This window comes from Triturus cristatus, chromosome 8, assembly GCF_964204655.1.
Source record: "Triturus cristatus chromosome 8, aTriCri1.1, whole genome shotgun sequence".
In the NCBI taxonomy this organism is placed as follows: domain Eukaryota; kingdom Metazoa; phylum Chordata; class Amphibia; order Caudata; family Salamandridae; genus Triturus; species Triturus cristatus.
The window spans coordinates 40,757,618-40,781,649 of NC_140591.1; the positions used below are offsets into that span (position 1 = coordinate 40,757,618).

At 43.9% G+C, this 24,032-nt stretch overlaps 1 protein-coding gene across 1 annotated transcript in view; it reads left to right on the top strand.

Moving 5' to 3' along the window:
* Window positions 1-24,032, top strand: part of LOC146799917 (uncharacterized) — a 77,933-nt gene that overhangs the window by 8,254 nt on the left and 45,647 nt on the right. Inside the window, exons 2-3 of the mRNA XM_085620866.1 lie at window positions 10,535-10,573; window positions 14,809-14,859. The gene's annotated coding sequence lies outside the window, so the exon portion shown is untranslated. The remainder of the gene's footprint in view (window positions 1-10,534; window positions 10,574-14,808; window positions 14,860-24,032) is intronic.

Below are 24,032 nucleotides of genomic sequence, written 5' to 3' on the forward strand. Positions count from 1 at the left end.
TTTGTTTTACTTGAACTCCATCTGGGCCTAAATGGTACATGGCCTCGATAAGAGCAAGTGCCCTAGTGGTATTTAGAACATAAGCGGTGATCCTACTACATCCATATCAATTGAGCAAGCTGAAAACAAGTAGAAAAAATGGGTAAGCGAATTTGTGCTGATAAGAAACAAACTGCACTCCCGAAACCAAAATCCAAAGTGCAACCCACCTCCATTGATAGGATGTTAGAGAGAGCAATAGGAGTGGTGGCAACAGAAATAGAACGGACCAAGAGACGGCTATCACTCACCCCAAATCTGGACCTTCCCTGATTGATTTGGACACATCACAAGCTCCGGGTACCTTGATTAGCGACACCCCCTGTGCCCAGATAACTATTGAAGTGTCCAATGCTGAACTACATATGGAAGTAGTACCTACGCGTCAAGTGAAAAAGGAAAAACCTAAAGCACCAGTGAGAACAGGGGGTGAAAAAGAAGGCAGAAGAAGAAATCGTGGACGATACTGACAGCGGGGAAGGATATCTGACTAGTAGTACTGATAGGGTCAAGGAACAACCTGCATAGCTCACAAATATAGTGGTGGACTTACAATTTCAAGTAAGGGCTATTGTAAAGGATGAACTTAAAATGCTGGTAGAAAGGGTTGATAAGCTGACCGTTTTGCTTGAGGCCAGGGTAGGGGTAACAAATGGAAGAGAAGGGATTGGCAGTGGCCAAGAAGCACAAGCTACATCTTGTATCAGCAAGGCTACCCGTCCCTCAGGTCAGAGTGCCTGTTGATCCACATAGCAGTGGACAATGGCAATAAAGTCGACAGTGGGAGCGGGTAGGACCCATTAATAATATTGAAACTAATAAAGTAAACCATGCCCGCTATTTATTAATTTACCACCAACCTCAACCCCTTACGTTGTTTTTCTGTCAGGTATTCCCGAGTTTAGGAGGTGGCAAGAGGAATCACACCAGGAACTAAAAAATAAATGCATGTTCTAGTTAGCCAACAACAAGCAATTTCATTATGAGGATGCAGGAGAAATCCTAACAACCCGTCGGGTTGGCTGGGTAGGTCGGACACCTACGGTAATACAAGGAGACTGTGTAGTGATAAACTTTAGAAACCCATTATTTACCCGAGAAATCCTAAGCAGGGATGACTGGAGACGGGAGGGGACTATAAGAGCCCTTCCGTTAGGCTATTTTTACCCCCCAGGGAGACCCCAACATTGTAAAAGGCAACATGGATGGGAGGGGAGGCCTTTAAATCAAAATCATCAAATTGCCAATTTGGATTACCAACAGCCTAGGCAACCACTCTTCAGTATTCCCACAACAAATAGATTTGGTGTCCTAGAAGAAGTGGACTGACTTGAACCTAAGGGGTATGGGCTGAAGGAGCACTATCACCAGGGAGAGTTGCAGGTGAAAATTGTTCAAGCAGGTGAGATCACAGACCAGCATATGATACCGGAAGAGGGTGAGACGACTGGGAGATCGAGAGGGACATTAAGGGGCAATAAGGATGAATCCAAAAAGGTCACAAATAACAACCAATCTCGTAATTCCAACAGCGAGACTTCCCAGAAGTTAGACATGTGTACTGGCGGGATTCTGCACCCCCCAACCCCAGAACTCGCTGCCATAGATACCCGGCCGGATCCATTGAGGTTGCGAGTTCTATCTTGGAACATAGCCGGCCTTGCCCCCAAGATGGATAATCCAGAATGGGAGAGTTTTATTGAGCAATAGGAAATCTGTATGTTCCAAGAAACATGGGCGGGGGCGGGGACATCCCTAAATTAGGCCACGCTATGTATACCATAGCAGCGTCATCGGGTGGGAAAGGGGAGGCCCTCAGGGGGGGATTTGCATCTGGGTGGGGATGCATTTGGGCTGCACAGCTACACAGAAACATCTTCAAATGACATTTTGTGTGTCCTCCTTAACTTCCGTTCAAGGATCACAGTTGCTCTAATACATATCTACTCGAGACCAGTTATCCGTAGTCAAGAGTCAAAAACACTCGATGAGCTAACGAAATTTCTCGCTACTATTCCGGACAACTGCCGGCTTATTGTAGGTGGGGACTTCAATTGCCAGTATGAACCCCTAGATGGTATGACTAAGGATAACCCGTGTAAAGAAGATTTACACTAGGTTGTACCAGAAACTACTTGTCCGTTAATAAGAGTCTGTACCCCTTTGGTACTCCAGATGAATTCTCGTGTATTAAAACACTCTTTGAGGGCATGCATTGGTAGAACTAAGTCCGATACCCCTGGTAAACACACTTTTAATAGAATTGGCCAAGGCTCTTTAATTGATTATATTTTGATTGACATAACATCATGGCACAGGGTAGCAGACTTTAAGATCGAGCTGCGTCATGATAGTGACCATAACGCCATAGTTCTAGAGTTGTTCACATTAAGCCCTGAGCGTACCACCGATTTGGCTACACCAGCTGATGGCCGACTGACTCTTACTAGTTGCAGGGAGAGAGTCCGATGGGCTGACCTAAGTCAATCCCAAGAAAAGTTAGGCGCCCTATACCAAAATGTTATTCCGATTCTTATGGACTCTATTCAATCCTTCTCAGCTGACAGTACCCAAATCAAATTACTGAAGGTCGCCCTAAACCACACTAAGTTAGCATCCACTATGGTTGATTTTTTTCGTCCCAATCAAAAAAATTTAAAATAACAAGATCCCCCGCCATCCTTGGTATGATGAAAGATGTCGAAAGGCCAAAACAGCTCTGATTTCTGTCATTAAGGCTAATGATGGACCTTTGATTAAAATTAGAGCGGCCTATTGAATTAGTATTGAGGAGGCAAAAAAAGGGTGGGAAAGTGATAAGTGGGAAACCCTTAGAAGTTCCCTGGGCACCCATGACATGAAGACATTTTGGAACATGGTAAACGCATGTAGTTCTGAGGAAAGCCAGCGATAAAGCCAAATTTAGGGCAAACGTGTGGAAGGACCACTTTGAATCCCTCTACTCGAGGGCAAAGCCAGAGGTTGATGTAGTGGACAACGCATGTCACTCCCCACAGGCTGATTGCTCTATTGTATTTATGATCACCCCCAGAGTGTTGGATGATACCTCGATGATAACACTCACAGAGGTAACCAGTGCTTTAAGTCACATAGCACCTGGTAAGGCACCAGGGTTAGACAAGGTTCCTGGGGACTTGTTCCATAGTGAACCTACTATTTGAGCACCATATTTTTGGATTTTATTCAACACTGTCATGCAAGGCATGACAATTCCCATTAGTTGGGCCGGGGCAGAAATAATACCGGTTTATAAAAAGGAATCCCCTATGTTACCCACAAATTATAGGCCCATAAGCCTTATTGGCATTAGCCAATAAATATTTGCACGCGTGCTGTTATACCGCCTGTAGAGTTGGATGGAGGAGCATAAAGTCCTCAGCCCGTTTCAAGCAGGGTTTAGAGAAAAAATTTCCACACTGGACCGGATCTTCAGGCTACAACTATTACACTGGAAGGCCGTGTGTATAGAGGGTGGCAGCCTCTATCTAATTTTTGTAGACCTGAAATCTGCATGTGATCTGGTGCCAAGAGACAAGCTGTGGGCAGCCCTGCTAGAGATGGGGTCCTGTTATACTTGTGTCAAGTCATGAGGCGGCTACACAAAGGAAACTACGAGCAAATAAGATTTGGCAAACACGGGAAACTCACCACACCCATCCCTGTAGGTAGAGGTGAACGCCAGGAATGCATTCTTGCCCCAACCCTTTATTATGTTTTTTTTATAAATGGGTTAGTCGACTTTCTTTTTTAAATACTGAGAAGGATTTAGATGCACCCAAGCTGGCAGCACGTAATATCCCGGCCATGATGTTTGCCGATGATACCTTGCTATTATCAAAATCCCCAATGGGTATACAGAGGATCCTAAACAAATTGTATGCCTTTTGCAAGGAAAGAGGGCTTGAGATTAACCTGCAAAAAACAAAATTCATGGTGTTTAACTCAGCCAAAAGTACCCAACCAAACCGATGTCTAGATGGCAGACCCTTAGAGAGGGTACCTGTCTTTGACTACCTCGGCATTACAATTACAGAAAAAATGGACCGGGGGGGGAGGGGTACAAAGAAAAAAAACAGCTGAAGCTAGCACAAACAGGGGGCCTGACCAAGGTGTTCAGAAACTTTAGCCATAAACCGGTGGGCTCAGTATTGGAAATATACAAGGTACAGGCTAGAGGTGCTACTCTTTATGGAGCAGAAATGTGGAGCCACTGTCGAATTGATAGCCTAACACAAGCAGAAAACACCTTTGTTAGGCAATTGTTTGGTCTCCCCCGTAGTACCCCACTCATACGGCTACGACCAAATCTGGGGGTTAGGTCAATTGAGGAAGAAGTTTCTCTGAGACCCCTTTTATTCTGGAGACACTTGTGGGTCACTCCTGAATTGGTTGAGTACAGGGAAGAACTAAGAGAGGTGATGAGCCTACCTGGGGCGGGGAGACTACCATGGCTTACCTATGTCAGGAACACCTTCACGCTCATGGGTCGGGGAAATCTGTGGGAAAATCCAGAAACGTCATGTCCCACAGTGTCAAGGAAAGAGTAAAGGTTTGTTACTGGGAGTACAAACTGGCCCAACTACAGGGGAACCATTCAATAGGACAGCTCTCTGTAGCCTTCCTGGAAATTAAAGAGCAGTGTATACTAGAGTCGGTGCTCAATTACATCAAGCCGGCTGCCGTAAGGAAGCTCTTTTTACAATTTAGGCACGGGATATTGCCTCTGGGCGCTTTTACGAATAAATTGGCGGGCCTACAATCATTGGGATGCCTGGCCTGTATTGGCGCAGAAGAATTTGAATACCACGTGTTTTGTTCCTGCACTGGCTATAAGAAAGCAAGAAAACAATGGTTGACCCAGATATGTAGAAATTTGGGAACCAGGCAATGCTCGGAGGCTTTCAGGTTACTGAAATATGATGCTAGACTTCCCATAGCATTTTCAGTGGCAGGCTTTTTACTTTCTATATGGTGTACCCGAAGAGTTTTCTTAAAAATGTCCCCCAAAGATAATGATTAAATCGGTGTACATCTCCCTTTAACTGAAGGTACTTTATATGAATTGTATGTGCATTTTAGTGCTGTTTTAACAATGTATTACTATTATGATGCACATTACTTCGGCGGGTAGGACTATTAAGAAGTAGAATTGCTGTCCAAGGGCCTTATATATTCCAACCAAACCCGACTTATTTAAAAATCGGACACCGACACTGGAGATGCTTTCAGCCATCCGGCTTGGGTATTTATTCTTTTTCGCTACGCGTTTCGGCACAACTGCCTTGCTCACACAGTTTAACCCGAACAAATCAATTACATTTAAACCTAAGTCACAGAGTCACATGATTAATTCCTAAATGAACATGGAAAACAGACTACTACTTATTTCATGTAATGCCGATTCAAAACACAATAGTTTGTTTCTTGGTATAGTGCTTAGCTCTCTCTTTTCATGATTTGCTTTAATTCAAGAAAATCAAATAAATTTGATTATAAAAGATCCAACAATATTTCATATATTTACTGTTAATCAAAGCATTCTTTTAAAGAGAATAGAGAGAGCGACATTATTTGAAACACAAGTGCATTAAAATATTGGTTCAGCAGTACAAAGCTCGTATAATCCAAAGTTCATAATCATTGCAAAGTCATTATAGAGTCCCCTTGGGCGAGTGCCCCTATCCCGAATTCAATTTTTTCATCTTTCATTGTTTCGGTCGGGCAAATCGCAATGACTATTTCATGTCAATCCACTGTTGGGACCTTGACATCCAAACCAAAGGAGAAAGAAAGACACATAGTGATATCTTTGTAGGACACATACTTCATAATACAGATTAATTTCATCTCAATAGATGTTATAAAAATAATAATAAAGTGCTAGTGCTTTGCTCAGTGCAAACTTACGCGCAAACAATGCTAAATATAGTGCAAATGCCTTCTTATGTGCAAAGACCGCAGTATAATAACAACAAAGTGCTAGTGCATTACAGTACTTTACCATAGAGAAATCCATAATAAACTTATTATTTGTGTCCTATCAATATTTGAAAATCTCCTTATGACAATGACTTTTCGAATTAATAGTTAAAGGAAACTATCTATTCATTTGTGACTTAATGCAAATTAAAATATAATAAAAAAGCTTAAAAAAAGCTAAAAATGTTCGAGATGGATACCTCTATTTCAAATGTACATGTAAATCTTCCTCAACATTCATGCCATGTGGACTTTTAGTATTAAACATCAGTATATATTTAGACTCCAGTTTCCATAATTTCCTTTCTCTGTCACCCCCTCTTTGATCCTTGGGGATTTGGTCAATAGCAAAATATACTAGTTCACTAGTATTGCCTTTGTGGAATTCGTTCATATGGCGGGCAACTACATAATTTTTGTCATTGCTGCCTATTGCCCTAAGATGTTGCAAAATACGTACGTGAACCATATGAATGGTACTACCTACATACATCTTAGGACAAGAACATTTCAAAATGTAAACAACAAAGTCACTCTTGCAATTTAGAGGTTTTCTTAATTTCCAAGGGCTGTTCAGGAGAGGGGAAGTTACCTGTTGTGTGTTCTTGCCATGCCTACAGGCCTTACACTTAAAACATTTATGCTAGCCAGGACTTACTTTGAGCCAACCACCTCCTTTTTTAGTTTCCAAATTAGTTTTAAACAAATCATCTCTCATGGATTTGGCACGGTTAAAAGTCACCAATGGCCTTCGTGAGATTGTTCCTTCTAAAATTGGATCCTGTTTGACAAGGTGCCAGTGTCTACTCAGGCTGTCTCTCACCCTAGCCTGGTATGCACTGAAACCAGTGATCATACGGATCTCACTCTGAGTGTGCTTCCTCTTTTCCTCAGCTTTTTTTGTATCTGGTTTTAATAATGCACTTCTTTCCAAACTGTCTACTTTAAATTTCGCCTGATTTAGTGTTTCCAACTTATATCCTCTTTGAAGAAATCTGTGTGTTAAAGCTCCCTGGGCATGTCCTAGAGCAACCGCTTCACTACAGTTTCGTTTCATTCTTAAATTCTCTGCGTAAGGGATACTCATTTTTAGTTTAGTTGGATGGAAACTAGCCGCGTGCAGAATTGAATTTCCAGCGGTTGGTTTCCTGTAAGTATATATATATATATATATATAATATGGAAACACTTTACTTATTAAATAAGGCATCGTAAACTGTTCATTTATATAATGCACAAGCACTTTAATATAACCAGTGATGATGGTAATAATCTCCCTATTGACTTATACAGGCACTTTATACAAACATATATTTTTGGTTTGAATAGTTGATCTGAGAGAGAGAACAAGGGCGGAAAAATAACCGGATGTTGTAAATTGTATTTATGCACTGCATAAGCACTTTAATGCAGACTGTGGTCTTGGGATTGATTGCAATATAGATTTCCGCAGGTTATATTATGTATCTACTACACAATGTCTTACGATGACCGTATATTTTTTATCTGTTTAATTACAAATGAAATGTAAGATATTGTTCAAATGCTTTTATGATCAAATTGACCGAAATAAAGGTTTATAAAGTAAGTAAGCATATTAAAGCAGACAGCACTGCTAATCGCAAGGCCCTTAGAATGACAGGGCCTTTTAATAACACACAAACACATACTTTGTCAGCCTGTAGGTGTGTTCCACATGACCATCTGTATCCATTCTCAATCCAATTAAGTCACAAGGAGATTGGCCATGTTGTAGACCCTGCTCTTAGTCGAACCATGTGTGTTAATAATGGACCATGAAAAAAGAGTGGCAATATTAGAATGATCAGTAAGCAGTGGTGAGACTCCAGGAGCCAGAGTGGAAGTGTGTTAGTTGGGTGCATTATCAGCACAAGAACTGAGAGCAGATTATGAATCCAGAGCAGAAAAATTTAAGAGCCACTTGCTGCATTAATTTATGTGTGACTGTCTGATATTGTGTCCCTCCCTAATAAACAATATTGCTTCCTGGAAACTGTGCCTGGTGTTAAGGACCTCCAAATGTATGTGCTAGACTCCATCATAATGGTTTTATCTCTGGCACGATTGTGCCCATGGATGGCATAACGGTACCAACGGAATACTAATGGTCATCCTTGACTATTGTGAGCATTTGTGGTCTAGTCATGGCATACTGGAAGCCATCATTGGCATACTGGAAGCCATCATTGACATAGCTGGGCTACTTTTTGCCACCCATGACATGATGGGTGCCGGCCCTCACAATATAATGTCAATGACTGATATAAGGTGGGCATTCTGGCCATTATAGTGTCCAGCCATGGCATAATTGAGGCTCTCGTCCAATGTCGATCGTTATTTGCATAATACAGAGATCCATGGTGATAGCATCCATAGTTTATGATTGTAATACCTGGACATTTGAAGCAGGATCGGTCCATGTGAGGCATTTGTACATGTATGTTCTAGATGAAAATGACAAACTATTGTTTGGGGACTGCATTTTTCCTTAAAATAAAAACTAATAGTTTGAAGACAAAACTTGTTTTTTCCTGAAAAAGTTTTTTTTATGGATCATCTAGCTTGTTTGATCAAAATGAAAAGTGGTATTTGATAGAAAAATATGTACATTTTTGGAAAATTATACTGACGAATACAAAAGGTTGCGATCCCAAAACAAATTTAAAGTTGGATGATAATTCAACTTGAGTTGGTGAGACTTAATTAGGAGTGTGTCCTTTCTGCCAGAGGGCACATGATGATTTGAATGTTACTTCGTTAGTTCCATGACACCATTTAATATTGCTAACATTTTCCTGGTATTTCTGCTGGTAACCTCGCCTGGGATGCTTGGGGGTCACTACTGATAATCCTCCTAAGGGTGGTAGTAGTGGAACGTTTACTCATGTTGTCAATATTTTGTAGTGCCAAAATTTGCAAGTAGCTCAGGAGCACGTTCCTTGAGCAGAAGTAACTCTCACTCCAGAAAAGGTTGGAGACTCCTGCTTTAGAGCATATGGGGATTCTATGGCTGACCTGTTTTCCTTAATTAATATTTTAGAATGAGACGCAAAAAAAAACCCGGGTTTAACTTATTTCACACAGAGAATGAATGGTATTTCTGTCTTAATTGCCTTGATTGATGTTTGGCAATTTCCGGCTCCATGCAGGTAAAAGCCAAGCTGCAGTCCCCCATGAAATATGCTGCTCAGATACCCTGCACTGAAGCTAGCCTTGACTATCTAGTGAAAATTGAAACTGCAGCAGTCATTAGGCATAAATGGGCTTGAGTGCTGACTGCTTGAGCAATGCAGTCTAGGTGTTACAACCAGACAGAAACAAGGACAAAATATTCTATAATTATTTTGTTGGTCTAATGCAAAATACCACACAACTAAATGAAGATGATAAATCATACATGTTATTAATGGAAAATTCATTCTTTAAAGTTACTGTTTATAAAACATCAATTGGTTAATGCAATCACTGCAGAGATGTTGTGTTTAACCAGAATTGAGTCCAGATAGGTGCAGTGGGGTATAGCGACTTCTGTATTATAGTGCTGCATGGTCGTAGCCTGTGACTGAAAGCACGATAAGTATGTTTGTTTTAAAATTGTATTAAAGTATAAGCTACCACATTGCCTCCATAAATTTAGTGTTATAATGCAAGCATTAAGCTTCTATTGCCAGGGTTTTAAAGCAGTTTCAATATAGTTTTAGAGCTTTTTCATTCTTCCAAAGGGTGTAGTTTCTGATATGTATCTGTTTCCATGAACTTCATTACTTGGTTTAACTCACGAGAAAATGTCACTCTAAGTGTCACACATTGGCAGTTGAGTGTCACTCAAAAGTGCCCTGAAACCATGGAAATGTCACACATAAGCAATCTGAATACTTGGCAGCTTTGCTATGGTGTCCTGGGAAAGTGCACTTTGAGTCTCACTTCTGTGGTACATTGTTTATGCTGCCACGCTGCACAGCAAACACATGTTGGACACGAGCATGACCTCTATGGGAGACACACAATTCGGATGCACGCTGCTTGGAGGAGACTTGAATACACATACAGCAAGCGCTGGATCCAACCTCTCATGGATCCCGGCACCTTTTGTTGTTTTTTGGCTCCCTGAAACTAGTGATGTAAGCGCCTAAACCCCCTCACTCACTCCTGTGCCCCTTGACCCTGGATCCAGGGGGTGCATTACATATGTGCAGCACAGGTAAGGTCATCCGCAGTGCTGAACTCAAGAGAGAAGATGCGCTCAGGCCTGCAGGTGGATACCTACCAGTTTTGGCTTGGTCTCTGTTGGATGTGAGCACAGGAAGGGCCCAGACATGAGATGATACCACTCTTGGGGAGGGTACCATCTTTCATTATATACAGCATGGGTGTTCATAAACCGTTTTACATGAGTGGCAGCTTCTGCGTTTGGGTGCTGGGACTCCTCCTTTCTGATTTTAAGGTCTGAATTTTTTTCCATTTGTTCTTACAGGTTATACACCCATCCATCAGAGCATCTTCGAGCAGCCAGGTAATTATGGGACGACCATTGTGCTTGTATGGGATTCTTTCTGATAGTTCTTATCTTTTTACTTTATTGATTGTCGAGAGAGCGGTGCTGCAGGAGTGACCCAATCATGCCGATGAAATTCAGTGATTTCCTTGGCATGGTGCAGTTAGACCCTGTGTAACTTGGACAGTGAGCAGCATCTGTTTTGCTGCAGTCCCTCTTCAATGTTTAACAGATGACAGACGGCCCGCTTTGACTTGTTGTGGCGCAACATTCATGGATATCGGAAACCTCCACTAAATGCTTCAGGCGTCTTAAGAAAACACATCAGTGAGCATTTTTGACACTAAATGATGCCAGTAGCACTTGATTGATTGATATAATGCAGGTGTTCTGAAGTAGTGTATTGCAACAGCGCCACCTTCTGGAAAGCTGTAACTGGTTTAATGTTATAATGAAATTAGTGCAACTCTTTGTGAAACTGTTGTGGCATAAGCTAAAATGTACTGTTTCCATTGTATTACAGGCCTCGTTTGAGAACACACACTAAGCAGACCTTTGCATGGCATGTAGTGCTTGCTTAATTCTTATGCTGGATGGATATAGACTCCTTTTTGGATACATGGTCTCACAATGGAATTTTCGTTGCAGAATTCTCCCCACCCCAGCTAAACCTTCTTTTTGGAGTTGGGGGTTGCATGTTTTGTTTGCTTACTCACTGGATTTCACCTTGCTTTTTTCTGTCCCCCGCCATTTTCAGATTTCTCCTGCTACCCCTGGTCTGCAGTGTGATTCAGGGCTACAGTGACATGTGGGTGTAAAGTTGCTTTTTAGGTCGAGCATTCTAGACCTCTTGTGTATATACTTTAGTATTTTTTTATTATATTGTTATATGTGTATGTACTTGTTCTGTTCTGTCTTTGCTCGTGTCTGTCTGTCTCCTGTATGTATAGGAGGTCACATGCTTTCTGCCTGCAGAGAGAAAGAAAATAATACGCAAGACCCTTATAGCTGACCACTTGCTTTTCACTCCAACCAAGATTCTAGGTTTGCCTGGTTTGTTCACACTTCAGAGATTAAATAAAATGCTAGGTGCAACCAAAATGTAACAAGCAATGACGATCAGAGACCACAGGGGGGCAAACAAAAACAGCAGGAGGCTGCTGGTGCAAGCAACAACAGACCAGCAACAACGACAAAGAAGCAACGACGGTTGTGAGCTAGGGTTTAAAAAAAGACCTGAATCCGAGCCCGAGCAGTGGAAGGACACCAATAAAGCAATTATTCCGTTGTTTGTCCATGGTCCATCGAAGGAAGAAACACATGAGGAGGAAAGTGAAACTGACAAGCACTGACCCATGAGAGGCAAGAAAAGAAACAAACCAAAGACCTCTCAAGGAAATCTTGGGTGAAACCTAAAAATGACATAAGGGAGTGGCGTGAGACGTGATGCAGATGCACACTGATGGATGCAGGCCGCAAACACCCCTTCATCAAAAAGGTCAAACACTAATACTTGCCTCCAGTCCAAAGCCTAGAGTGCTCTTTCCATAACAGCCCCAGGGGTCTGAGATAGGTACAGAGACAGACAAAGCCAGATGCACCGACAGAGAGAAACAAAGGCACTCCTAAACACATTAACTCTTACTGTAAAAACACACTGACTGTGCACAGAACAGAGGATATTTGGACAAAAGAGGGTGTGGAATGTGGGTTATGTTATGTTATAATTAGGGCTCCCGGTTTTATGGTATTTATATTTTTGTCATTTCCGTCTTTATTTATCCATAATTATTTTTTGCTAATTTTACCTGTATTTATCCACACAGCTTATGGCCTGGTAATCATGATTAACAGCATTTAGAATCACTGATAAATAACCCAAAATTCATTTTTATCCACATTTAAAAATAAATACAGACAGGAAAATAAATGGTTTTCCGTCTGTATTTATCTGTAAAAATAGGTAAAAACGGAATACAGGGAGCCTTAGTTATAATGATTTGTATAGCGCACTAATCACCTGAGATGGTATGCAGGCGATTGAGGAGGTGTGCAGGTTTGTGATCCCCAAGGTACTTCTACAAAGAGCCAGGTTTTCTGCTTCTTGCAGAACTCAAGAAGTGAAGAGGAGCCTCTGATGTGTCGAGACAGGTTGTTCCAAGTTTTGCATACGATGTAGGAGAATGAGCGACCTCCAGTTTTGCTTTTGCAGGATCGGCAAATATGTGCAAGTGGAGCGAGGGAGGGAGAGCATAGGTGTCTAGGTGGTTGCTGAAAGTGTATGCAACTGTTCAGGTATTCTGGTCCTGTGTTGTGTAGGGCTTTGTTTGTGTGCGTGAGAAGTTTGAATTGGCTATGATTGTGAATGGGGAGCCAGTGAAGTTTTCTGTGGTGTGATGTGGATGCAGCATGGGAGGTCAAATATGAGTCTTGCAGCGGTGTTTTGGATGGTCTGGAGTCTTTGTAGGAGTTGTTTGGAGATTCTGGCATAGGTAGTGTTTATGTAGTCCAGCCTGCTGGTGATGAATGCTTGTGTGATCGTCTGTCTGGTGTTTAGAGGCAACCATTTGAAGATTTTTTTTCACAGCAAGCGTTGGACATGGAAGCAGGAGGTGCACACTGCATTGACTTGAGCCGTTGTGTTGAGCTTGCCATCTAAGGTGATCCCTAAGTTACTTGCATGGTCTGTGGGTGTGAGGGTTTGTCCTATCTCCGACAGCCACCTGGTGGAGTCCATTGGGGAGGTCTTGTTGCCGAAGACCAGTGCTTCCGTCTTGTCAGAGTTGAGCTGCGTGCTGTTGGTTTGCATCCAGTCTGCTACCATGGTCATGCAGTTGGAGAAGTTGGTTCTGCCGGTGGTTGTTTTGTCATTCTTGGAGTGGATGAGCGGGGAGTGATCAGAATAGGAGATGACGTTGATGATGTTGGTGAGTGGTGCAATGTGTATGTTGAAAAGGGTGGGGCTGAGGGTCGATCCCTGTGGGGCTCTGGATATTAATTTCTCAGTCTCTGTTATGTTTGTTGTAGTTTAGTAGCACAGGCCAACTACAAGGCTCTCTGAGTAATTAAATGTTTTTTTGTTTTCCATTTATCGTATAGGCTCAAATTCTGATTTCCTTAGGCTTAAGCCCTTCAGACTCCTTCTTAGCGCAGGAGACTGACTGGGGCTCCACCTCCAGTGTCCTCAGATTAAAGGGAGAGAATGTGGCCTAACGGCTAGGGCGGTCGCCCTCGGAGCTAGGGAACCGGGTTCGAGTCAACATTCTGGAATTCTGGGCAAATCACTTAATCTTCCTGCCTAACAAAAATGAATGTGTCCCCCTGTAACATAATTGGTGCTCATGTAAAGCGCTCTGATATCTTCGGGTCTAGTTTGCGCTATATAAAACTCCACAAAAAAAAGGAAAAGGTAAGTGTCATTTTAACACAAGTAAAATAAAAAAATCTCAAATTATTGGATAGCCGATTCCTCTCAACTTCATATTTTGCTGTTCTTCCCAACTATATATTTTCCAGCTATGTTCTGCTTTCTATAGTGCACTGATATTTCTTTCTCTTTCTTTCTCCTGTCTGTTTTATCCTTTCTTGTGTTTTGTTTCTTATTTCTTCCCACTTTCTTTTCCTCGCCCCTCCATCACATGAGCAAGACCCTTAGTTTTTGGCCATCAAGACTTGCTAGTCAAAGAAAAGAACCCCAGGTGATTTTAGGATTATACGCATGATTGTCCACTTTTCGTCCTAGTTGTCCTCCAAGGGTTCCATGCCAGCCTCAATGTCTGTACTCCTCCCGACCTGTTCCTTCGCGAACTACCCCTGTCACGCACCTGGTTAGCCACGGTCCTCCAATGAACCATTGCGGAGCCACAGCGTTACCAGGTGGAGGGCAGGTTTCTATCTCTGTCATTTGTCTGTATTTTGAGTTCTGCTTCTTGGCTATGTGTCTGTCCTTCCTCCAACATCAGCTCCTTGGTTTTGATTCCTCCTGGCTGTCATCCGTGCTGTAGTTGCTCATCATGTTCCCTATGCTGAAGGGTATCCTCCTCTATGATTCAACTCCTCATTGGTGGTCTCCTGCATACCACGTCTTGGAGTAAAAGATTGTCAGCATAAAAAAATCTTTTATAGTCATTTGTTGGTTTTCCCTCTCCAAGTCTTCCCTCTATATTGGCCTTCCTGTCTTCTAAATTTTCCTTCTTTCTCAGTTTGCCAGTCTTTCTTCTATTTCTACATTTTCCTCTCTTCTTCCTTTGCAGATCTTCGTCCACTCTCAGTATCCTGAGGGCGCCGTTGGTACTCCACCTTAGGTAAGTACTCCCATCGACAGCTGGTATGGCAATAGCTTATTTTTTTACTAATATCCAAAACTGCTAAATCATACATTGTTCTGGTATCTCTCTGTAACCAAAAATGCAACACTGTATTTCACTTTCCACCCTACTAGCAAGATGTAATTAAAACCACATGTTGAAACCTAACACACATTCAACCCACAAGCTGGGGGCTGGTTTTGCTCTTGTTTTACTCTCGACACGCAAAAAACTTGAAACCAATATATAGGCATTTTCATGAACACTGAGACTGATGACTGCATATTTCACACCCTGAGCGCACTACAAACTCTGGTATGGTGGAGGCCCAACCAGGGCAAAAGGTTGGGACTGGGGCATCTAGGACCCTCCAGGACAAGCAGGATGTGCCGTCCAGGGTGGGAAGCTTCAAAGGCTCTGCTGCCTTTGTTATGCAACCTCGGGCCTCTCCAGATAGTGGAGATGTCCATCCCCCCCCCCGTCCTGCTCCCATTTTTGGCAGCTAGACAGGTGGGAAAATTAGTAAGATAAGGAGGTTTGCCCACTTCAAGCCAGCACCACCCCTCAGGTGGACTAGCTGATGTGGACCCAACTTTTCAATTTCCTCCATGTTGTTTTGGGCGGGTTTAGCATTTTAGGGTCAGGGTTATGCCTACTTCCCACAGGAAGTGGTAGTATAGAGGGTGTAAACACCCTAAAGGTGGGTACCCATTGGCTACTACCTGTCACTCCCCTTATCGCCCCTAAATTGAGTTTTAAGGTGGCACCCCTGAACCCAAAAACTTGGATTCGACGGATCAAGAGAAGGACGAATAAGAGTCACTGCCTGGTCAGAACAGCAGAAGTGCTGTGGAGTTTTCGCACGAAACCCTGCCTGCATCCTGTCAACAGTAGAGGAGCTACTTCCCTGCAGCTGCAGGCACCAACAAGCAGAGTCCGGTCCACTGCTGTGCAGCGCACGATCGACACCGTAGATGCCCAGGGAGATGCACTTGTGCTCTGGAAGGTCAGATTTGTCTCCCCACCGAGTGTGAAGACACCAGGATCAACCGGAGGTGTGCAGCACAAATCCCCGGGGTACCAGATGCCCTGCACCCAACAGCAGCAGCGACCAAGCAACTGTCGAGGTAGGTCTCTATCCCTAAGACCCACTTTGTGAGTGGTCAAGCTGTTTTGATTTTTGCCCCTGCCAGCTGTTTGTCACTGACCGCAAGGCGCCCGTTGCGCATCCAGCGCCGCAGACCTAACAACAATGCACCTGCACCCCCCAGCCCGGGTACCGACGATCCAGGTTGTGCTTCCTTGCTCCAAGACCTCTTGCAACCTAAGTCTCTATTTGGGAGCCATCGGGCTTGTTCCCAAGTTCCCCTATGCAGCCTCTTTTTAGGTGTCCCCACCCCCTTCTCTTTAGCACGTCCAGCTACCAACCGACTCCCAGTCGAATCTGGGCAGGTCGCAGAGAACGGCTGGTAGTATTTTGGACCCTGGCCCCCTACTACTCAGAATCCAGAAGGTGAACCCCTAAAGTCAACTGTACCTACCTTTATTGCATTTATGAGTTTTCCTCCCATAGGATTGCATTGTGCGTAAAGGTTTGAACCATTTGCCTACTTGTAAGAAGAAATATAGAAGTACTTACCTTTGAACAAAGTTCTTGGCTTCAAAACATATATACTATAACTAATTTGGTCTCTGCTTTATTCTTTGAGTGTGTCTCTCATTTGTTGCCTCTGTGAGAACAACAAATGCTTAACACTACCCTCTGACGAGTCCAACTGCTCACCCACACTACCACAAAAGAGAGCGTTTGTGTTATCTACTGTAGCCTCTGTAACCCAACTGGGGAGCCACTCGGCTCTGCACAGTGTACTTTGTTTTAGTACACTATATGGAGAGCCATCTTCCTACAGTGAATGATTCCTTTAAATCTAAGGGGGGGATCAGGCATCTATTTTGCAGCAAACCAAGCTCAATGTGTTGCTGAAAGACCATTTCATATTTTCTTCAGACACTGAAGAGTCCCAGGGGCATCTCTAGAAGATTTCAAATTAGGGTTCTCTGGATGTATGTTTGGGTTAAGTATTTCCACCTCGGCTTCCCTTTTATAATAATATTTAGCTTCTAGCAGGGCCAAAATTTAGCAAGACGCGGTTTTTCTGCGGGTGGAGATGGGTGTCCTCGGGTTTGAGGGAAGCTGAATTTGAGCTATGGCTGGTATGTTTAGTCCTGAGATTCCCTTCTTTGAGAGATTTGCTTCCACGTGGGGGGTAGGGGTCGGGCACTTTCTGGGCATAAGTGCCATGGGGTGCAGTGCCATTGCACCCTGGCTAATGTACAGATACAAGGGAAGTAATGCAGGCAATTCCCCCTTCGGGTGGTAGTACAGGGTGTGTGGCAATGGGAGGGGCCTATGGGATCACTGCAGGAGGAGTTCACACTTGGATATGTGCAGTTGTTTAATGGCTCATGGAATCAGAAATGGAAATGTAGCAAACATAGTAAATCCAGAAAGATCCGTGCAGAAGTGGATAGGCGAGGAACGGGTAGCAGTGCTTAATGATGCAAAATGCACTTTGGCACTTTAGAACCAGAATGCTGCAATGAAGAAGGCAATGAGGAGGTGCAATAGTGAGGCAAAGTGCTGTGCACTGTTTATAGAAGCATACCTGTTTTTGTTATGCATCGCACTTGAAGACTTGGCACTCTCCATATAAGGCTTGTTTTTTTTAATTTTAAGCACAGTGCACTTTCATACATGTGGGCTTTATCGAGGTGCAATGAAGTAAATTAGGCGCTATATACAGAATAATGCAATAGGGATGTGAAATGAATCGAAATTATGTAATGTTTCTGAAATGTGTGAGAACAAGCATATGTATATTCTTGCACTGCGCTTTCGGTTATGGCACAGATGTGGGCACCTTGCCATACTAAGCATGCTTTTTTCACTCCAAGCACAGTGGACTTACATATTTGTGGATTTCTCTGTGGCGCACTGAAATGCACCCTGGGCACTTTGCTTACGGGAGAGTGCAATTGGGAAGTGATATTTCTGTTTGGAATGTACATGGATATTTTTGCTCTGCATTTTAGTTTATGGCATAGTATATCTTCAGTTAGGCTTCCTTCGGCACTGCGTTTTAGGTTGAAATGCCTTTATATTTTGAAACCCAGGACTTAGATGAGGGTACACAAAGATCACTTGAGAATTGTCTCATTTAATGGCAATGGGCTGAGTCATAAGCGTATCGCACGGGCAATTGAAGATTGAATGAAAGGACAGTCACCAGATGTAGTGCTTATTCAAGAGAGACACTTTTGCGATAAAAGGGAGTCAAAGTACAATATGTTTAAGCAGTGGGTCTACGGCAACAAAGGTACCCGGATAAGTATGAATTCTGTTCTATTTCAAAAAGGCATAAATCTGCAGCAAAGCTAGACTATTTTCTTTCTTCACACGAGTGGGCTCTAATTAACTATACACATGTTGTAAATTGTTTTTCAGATCACCCTTTGATAGATACTTTTCACTCTTTTTATAGAACTGTTAGCTATAGCTGTTCACACTGATACAAGTATAAAGCCGCCAATACGTGCGATGACTAACATCAGGCTATATGCCGACGATATAGCTCTATTTTTAAACCCGGATTTAGAGAATCAAAAGTGTTTTTTAAACTTTTTCCAAGACTATCAAGCACTTGCTGGATATAAGATTAACATGCTGAAAACACAGATTTTATTATGTAACTGTGCACTTGACACTTTACTGTAAGAATTCCATTCCCTTGTTAATTCCAGTTATTTAGGAGTATATGTTAAGGAGAACATAAAGGATCTATATTCACTGAATTACTCCCATCCAATTAGTCAAATTAAGGTTCTATTCACACATGGGGGCAGCGACTCGCCATACTAAACACGTACGGTCCAAATGTGGACGACCCCGAATTTTACCACAAGATCTGGCGCACGCTCAGTGAGCTGCCAGACATGCCAGTGCTATGGGGAGGAGACTTCAACCTTGCGCTAAATGACGCACTGGATAGATCAGGTACTGCGCAAGAGCCACATAGAAAGGCAGTAAGCAAAGTAAAAGAACTCATGATAGACAGGCGCATGTTGGATATCTGGCGGGTCCGGAACCCGTCCGGCACAGAGGCGACGCATGTTTCGGCTGCACATGGCAGTTGGTCGCGCATAGACTATTGGCTGGGATCAGAGGAGATAATACACTGGGTGGATACCGTCAAACACCTCCCCAGAACACTATCGGACCACAGTCCGGTGTTGCTGGCGATCCCGCATTATGCACCGCCGCCATATAGCTGGAGATTTAACGCCAGGGCACTGTTGGATCCGAACTATCAGGAGACTTTGACTCAGGCTATAGAGGAATATTTTGTTATTAATGAACCCACCACGGAGGATAAGGGCCTATTGTGGGAGGCATTTAAGGCGAATGTTCGGGGCGTTTGCATTGGTACAACCGCTGGCATCCTTAAGGATATCCGGCGTCAGCTTACTATACGTGAGGATAGGCTAAGAGACCTAGAACATGAATATGAACGTATGCACGACTTGAGCCTTCTGGGTGAAATTCGTATTATCCTCACGGAATACCAGACTTATGCAGATGATGAATTAAATTATATTGGCAGGCGACAGGAGGCGCGACGCTATGGTGAAAGTGGCCGACCGAGTAAAAGTTTGGCAGCGAACATATGTTCAGGCCGGCGGCCACTGGTAGTCAGGGTGGTTAGAGATAGCAGGGGCGAACTGCGGACTGACATGCCAGGCATCATGGCAGAATTCATGAAAACATATGAAGCTCTCTATGCCTCACAATCTACGGCAACATCGGAAGAGATGATGGAGTATCTGGCGGATGTTGCGATTGCGTGGCTGTCGGATGCACAGAGGGAATACCTATCTGCGCCTATAACTGAGGAGGAGGTGACGGAGGTCATCAAATCTCTCCCTAACGGCAAAGCGCCGGGTCTGGATGGATTCACATGCGAGTTCTATAAAACATTCGTAGACAAATTGGTACCACACTTGGTGGACATGTACGGTGAGGCCCATGAACGACAGCGGCTACCGCCGTCAGTACGAGAAGCCATGATTATGACCCTATTAAAACCGGACAAGGACCCCGAATGCTGTGACTCATACCGGCCATTATCCTTAATAAACGTTGATAATAAAATACTAGCTAAGCTTCTGGCCATGAGGTTACAACCACTAATGACTAAACTAGTGTTGCCGGACCAATCGGGATTCATCCCATCTAGGTCTACGGTTCATAACACCAGGACGCTCTTTGCACTGTCGCACTATTTGCTTCCCACTACCAAGGCGGCCGCAGTGCTGCTTGATGCAGCGAAGGCCTTCGATTCCATTGAATGGCCTTACTTGCAAACGATTCTGCAACGCATGGGCTTCCCACAGATTTTCCTGCAGGGGATACAGTTACTGTACACGGCACCCACCGCCTGTATTAGGGTCAATAATTACATCTCCGACCCAATACGCATAGCACGGGGGACGAGGCAGGGATGCCCGTTGTCGCCCCTGCTCTTTGCGTTAGCATTGGAACCCTTAGCATGTAAAATTAGGCAAAAACATCACTATTCGGCGCTGCAGTTCCCACAAAGACCACTGCACATATCGTTGTATGCCGACGACATGTTACTCTATGTGCGTGACCCTGAGCTCAACTTAAACCCTCTGCTGAGGGAGTATTTCCGATTCGGACAGCATTCGGGCCTAAAAATAAACTGGTCTAAATCCCTGATCGTACCGCTTACGGACACCACGAATCCGTGCGCTTTGGACTATCCCCTGGAGTGGCAGTCAGACCCGGTTAGATACTTGGGTGTCTGGTACCATCGGGATCCGGAAGTTGTGGTTCGCACAAACTACGGAAGGACAATTGCGGCATTAGAAGAAAAGTTAGAGCGATGGATTCAGTTGCCCTTGTCCTTGGCGGACCGCTTAGCCGTGGTGAAGATGGTCATCCTGCCGAAGTTATTGTATTTATTTAACAATATTCCGATTCAGCCCCCACTCGAGGTGTTCCGTAGGATATCCACCCTAGCTCTTCGCCTAATATTGGCAGGCAGACAGGCTAGGATCGGAATGCGTGCTCTTACACTGCCTTACACCAAGGGGGGATTTAGGGTCCCTGACTTCCTCCTTTATTACTTATGTGCGCAGGCCCAGCATGCCCATGTGTGGTATCACCCGATTCCATATTTGACACATGCAGCGATAGAAGAGGGAGATGCGCACCCAATTCCCTTGGACGCTATTCTACCCCACCAAAGACCCCCATTACACAATCGAGATATCAACACTATAGACACGACCACCAAAGCGTGGAAAACTATGGGCAGGAAGGCGGGTAAACTGCCACTGTATGCACCGGCGCTGCCGATACACTATCACCCGGAGCTATCGGTTACTCGGGAGGAGGTGGGAATGGGACTGCTTCGACAGGTGGGGCTTGTCACCATGGCTGATCTTTACGAAGATGGGGCTTTTAGACCACTTACAGAACTGACATTTATCAGTAATCAAACACTGCTATTCCAATTCACATATCATCGACTGCAGGGAGCGCTGAGAGCGTTCTACCCGACACACCCTGAGGAGCCACCGGTGATGGCTACACTGCAACTGCTGATCACGAATGCCAAGGCCACACGCCTGGTTTCGAGACTATATGCTTCACTGCAAGAGGACATAGCAGGCAATACATATAATGCAATGGGTAAATGGAGCAGTGACTTGGAAGAGCCGCTGACGGAGGAGGAATGGACTACAGCTTGCTCCCTCGCCGGTATGCTAACACCTAATGGGGGCCTGCGTATGATTCATTACAAATATTTACACCGCACATATTACACCCCAGAAAAACTTTATAAATATGGGCTGCGGGCAGACTCCAGATGTTGTCGCTGTGGGATGGAGGGCGCAGATTTCGCGCACTTGGCATGGTACTGCAGCGAGGTGGCTGGATACTGGGTGGAGGTAACACAGATAGTGGGGAAAATGGTAGATGCGAAAATAGCATGTGACATTAAAACATGTCTACTGGGACTGCTCCCTGGGATAAGGGCGACCAAAAGAAAATTCTGTGCGGTGGCGTTGCTAATGGCCAAGAGGAGGATATCGCTGTGCTGGGGCGGCAGAAGGGCACCCCAGATTAGGCAATGGATACAGGACCTGACATATTGTAAAGAAACGTTACAAACGTACGAGGAGGAGCTACCGATGGGATCTCGGCCCAGAGACTACTGGCATTACCTGGTGCAGTACTTGCAAGCTTACCCGATTGACTAAATATAGATGTACGCTGGAATTGAAACTGCTGAGATCGTTCATAATGGATGAAGAATGTTGTTGCGCCACAGTTTGTAAGTTGACAATCTGTTGACATTGTATGTCGTTTTATTGGTATTAAAATGTCAATAAAAAAAAAAAAAGGTTCTATTCACACGATTGGCAAACCTACCCTTATCGATAATGGGCTGTGTTGCTTTAATTCGGATGTCGGTTTTACCCTGTGCAATTTCCTGTTTGCTGCAATACCCTGCACTCTTCAGATGAAGTTGTTTTAAAGAAAATGGAGGTAATGATCTCAGCCTTCATATGACCAATAAAAAGCCTAGATTGGCACCTTTGTGACTCCTGGGGAGACCCCACACTTTGGCTGTTTGTCAGCAGTAAGGCGCTCAGGGAGAAGCCTATCTTTTTATGCCGGGTGACTTCTCCCCTTGCTTGTGTATTCCTGGTCGGTCATTGGTGTTACTTGTTTTTCCTAGAAGATCTCTTACTCTCATTTGCTTTTCACCCACTTGAGAGAAACTAAGCTAGGACTTGCCCGTTCTACTTACGGCGCGGCCATCTTAAATAGTCTGGCTGGGATAAGCTAATATCTGCTCCAATTTGTAGGATCAGAGAAGGAAAGGGAGGATTCCCTTCTGTGGAGTGGGCTGGAGAAACAAAGATAGGACTTTCCTGTGCTACTCATGGTGCAGCCATCTTGGAATAGCCTGGCTGCAACAAGATACTATGTACTCCAATTGGCAGGATTAAAGAAAGAAGGTAGGACTTCCACTCTGCTCTACCTGGGGAGCGGCCAACTTTAAAGTTTCTGCTACAACAAGTAGCTATGCTAAGCTTGACCTAAGAGTCCTATAATTCACAAGACACAGATGTTCTTCTGTTAAACAAATAGTTTATCCTTTAGCTTCGCCCTGTCGTATTTGGATCCTTAAATGGAATATTACACATTTAAAATGTGGTTGTCTGCAAATCGATTTTGTTGAACTCAAACATATAGGTTTTTTCCCCCCTGTTGTTGCTCGCTTTCCTCATCATGGCTCTACCTGCTATGAGCGCATGGCACATTTGACGTTGGTAGGCCTAAATGCGTTTAAGATGATCTATTCCCCCCCAACCTCTTGAAGCGAAGTCCTTTAAACACAATTTACTCAAACATTGAACTGAAACGCTTATCTCTGATAACTATTTCTGCTCGTCAAAGGGTTTAGTGGTTACAGACCTTAAGTTCTACACATCCAGAAGAGCCCAGTGGAGAAGAGCCCGAACTTCTATGCTTCGTTCAAAACCCTTGGGCAAAACCCAGCACGGCTTCCGAATAGTCGTATTACCCTCTCCAGTACTCAATGCTGATCTGACCATTTCTCTCTATAATAATGGAAACATCCTTTATTCAAGCCTCCGACCTAAATCTTAATCGCTTTGACATTATCTTTATGAAGATTAAAATCTCACTTAATAACTCGATATCTAATTTACATCCTATGAGTTTGCCCTCTACTGCGGAAGCCCTTGTTCCCTCCTGCCCTGCTTCCTCCCCGACCCCCTTCATTCTCTATGGCCCGGTCTGATTCTTTCCCAGACATGATGGATGAGGGTAAAACTTTCAAACCCAACCCTGTCAGCCTGGATTATCAAATTCAAAGCGCCCGTAACAACAACCTTAGTGCTCCCACTACTCTGCCCCAATCCCCCCCCTCCCCAAATGACATACCCCGATGCAGTTGATGAATATATTACTCATAAACCCTACCCTGATTTATGCTTCTTTAAGCGTCCGTAACACCAATCTTGGTGCTTCGCCTACTCTATACTCAATG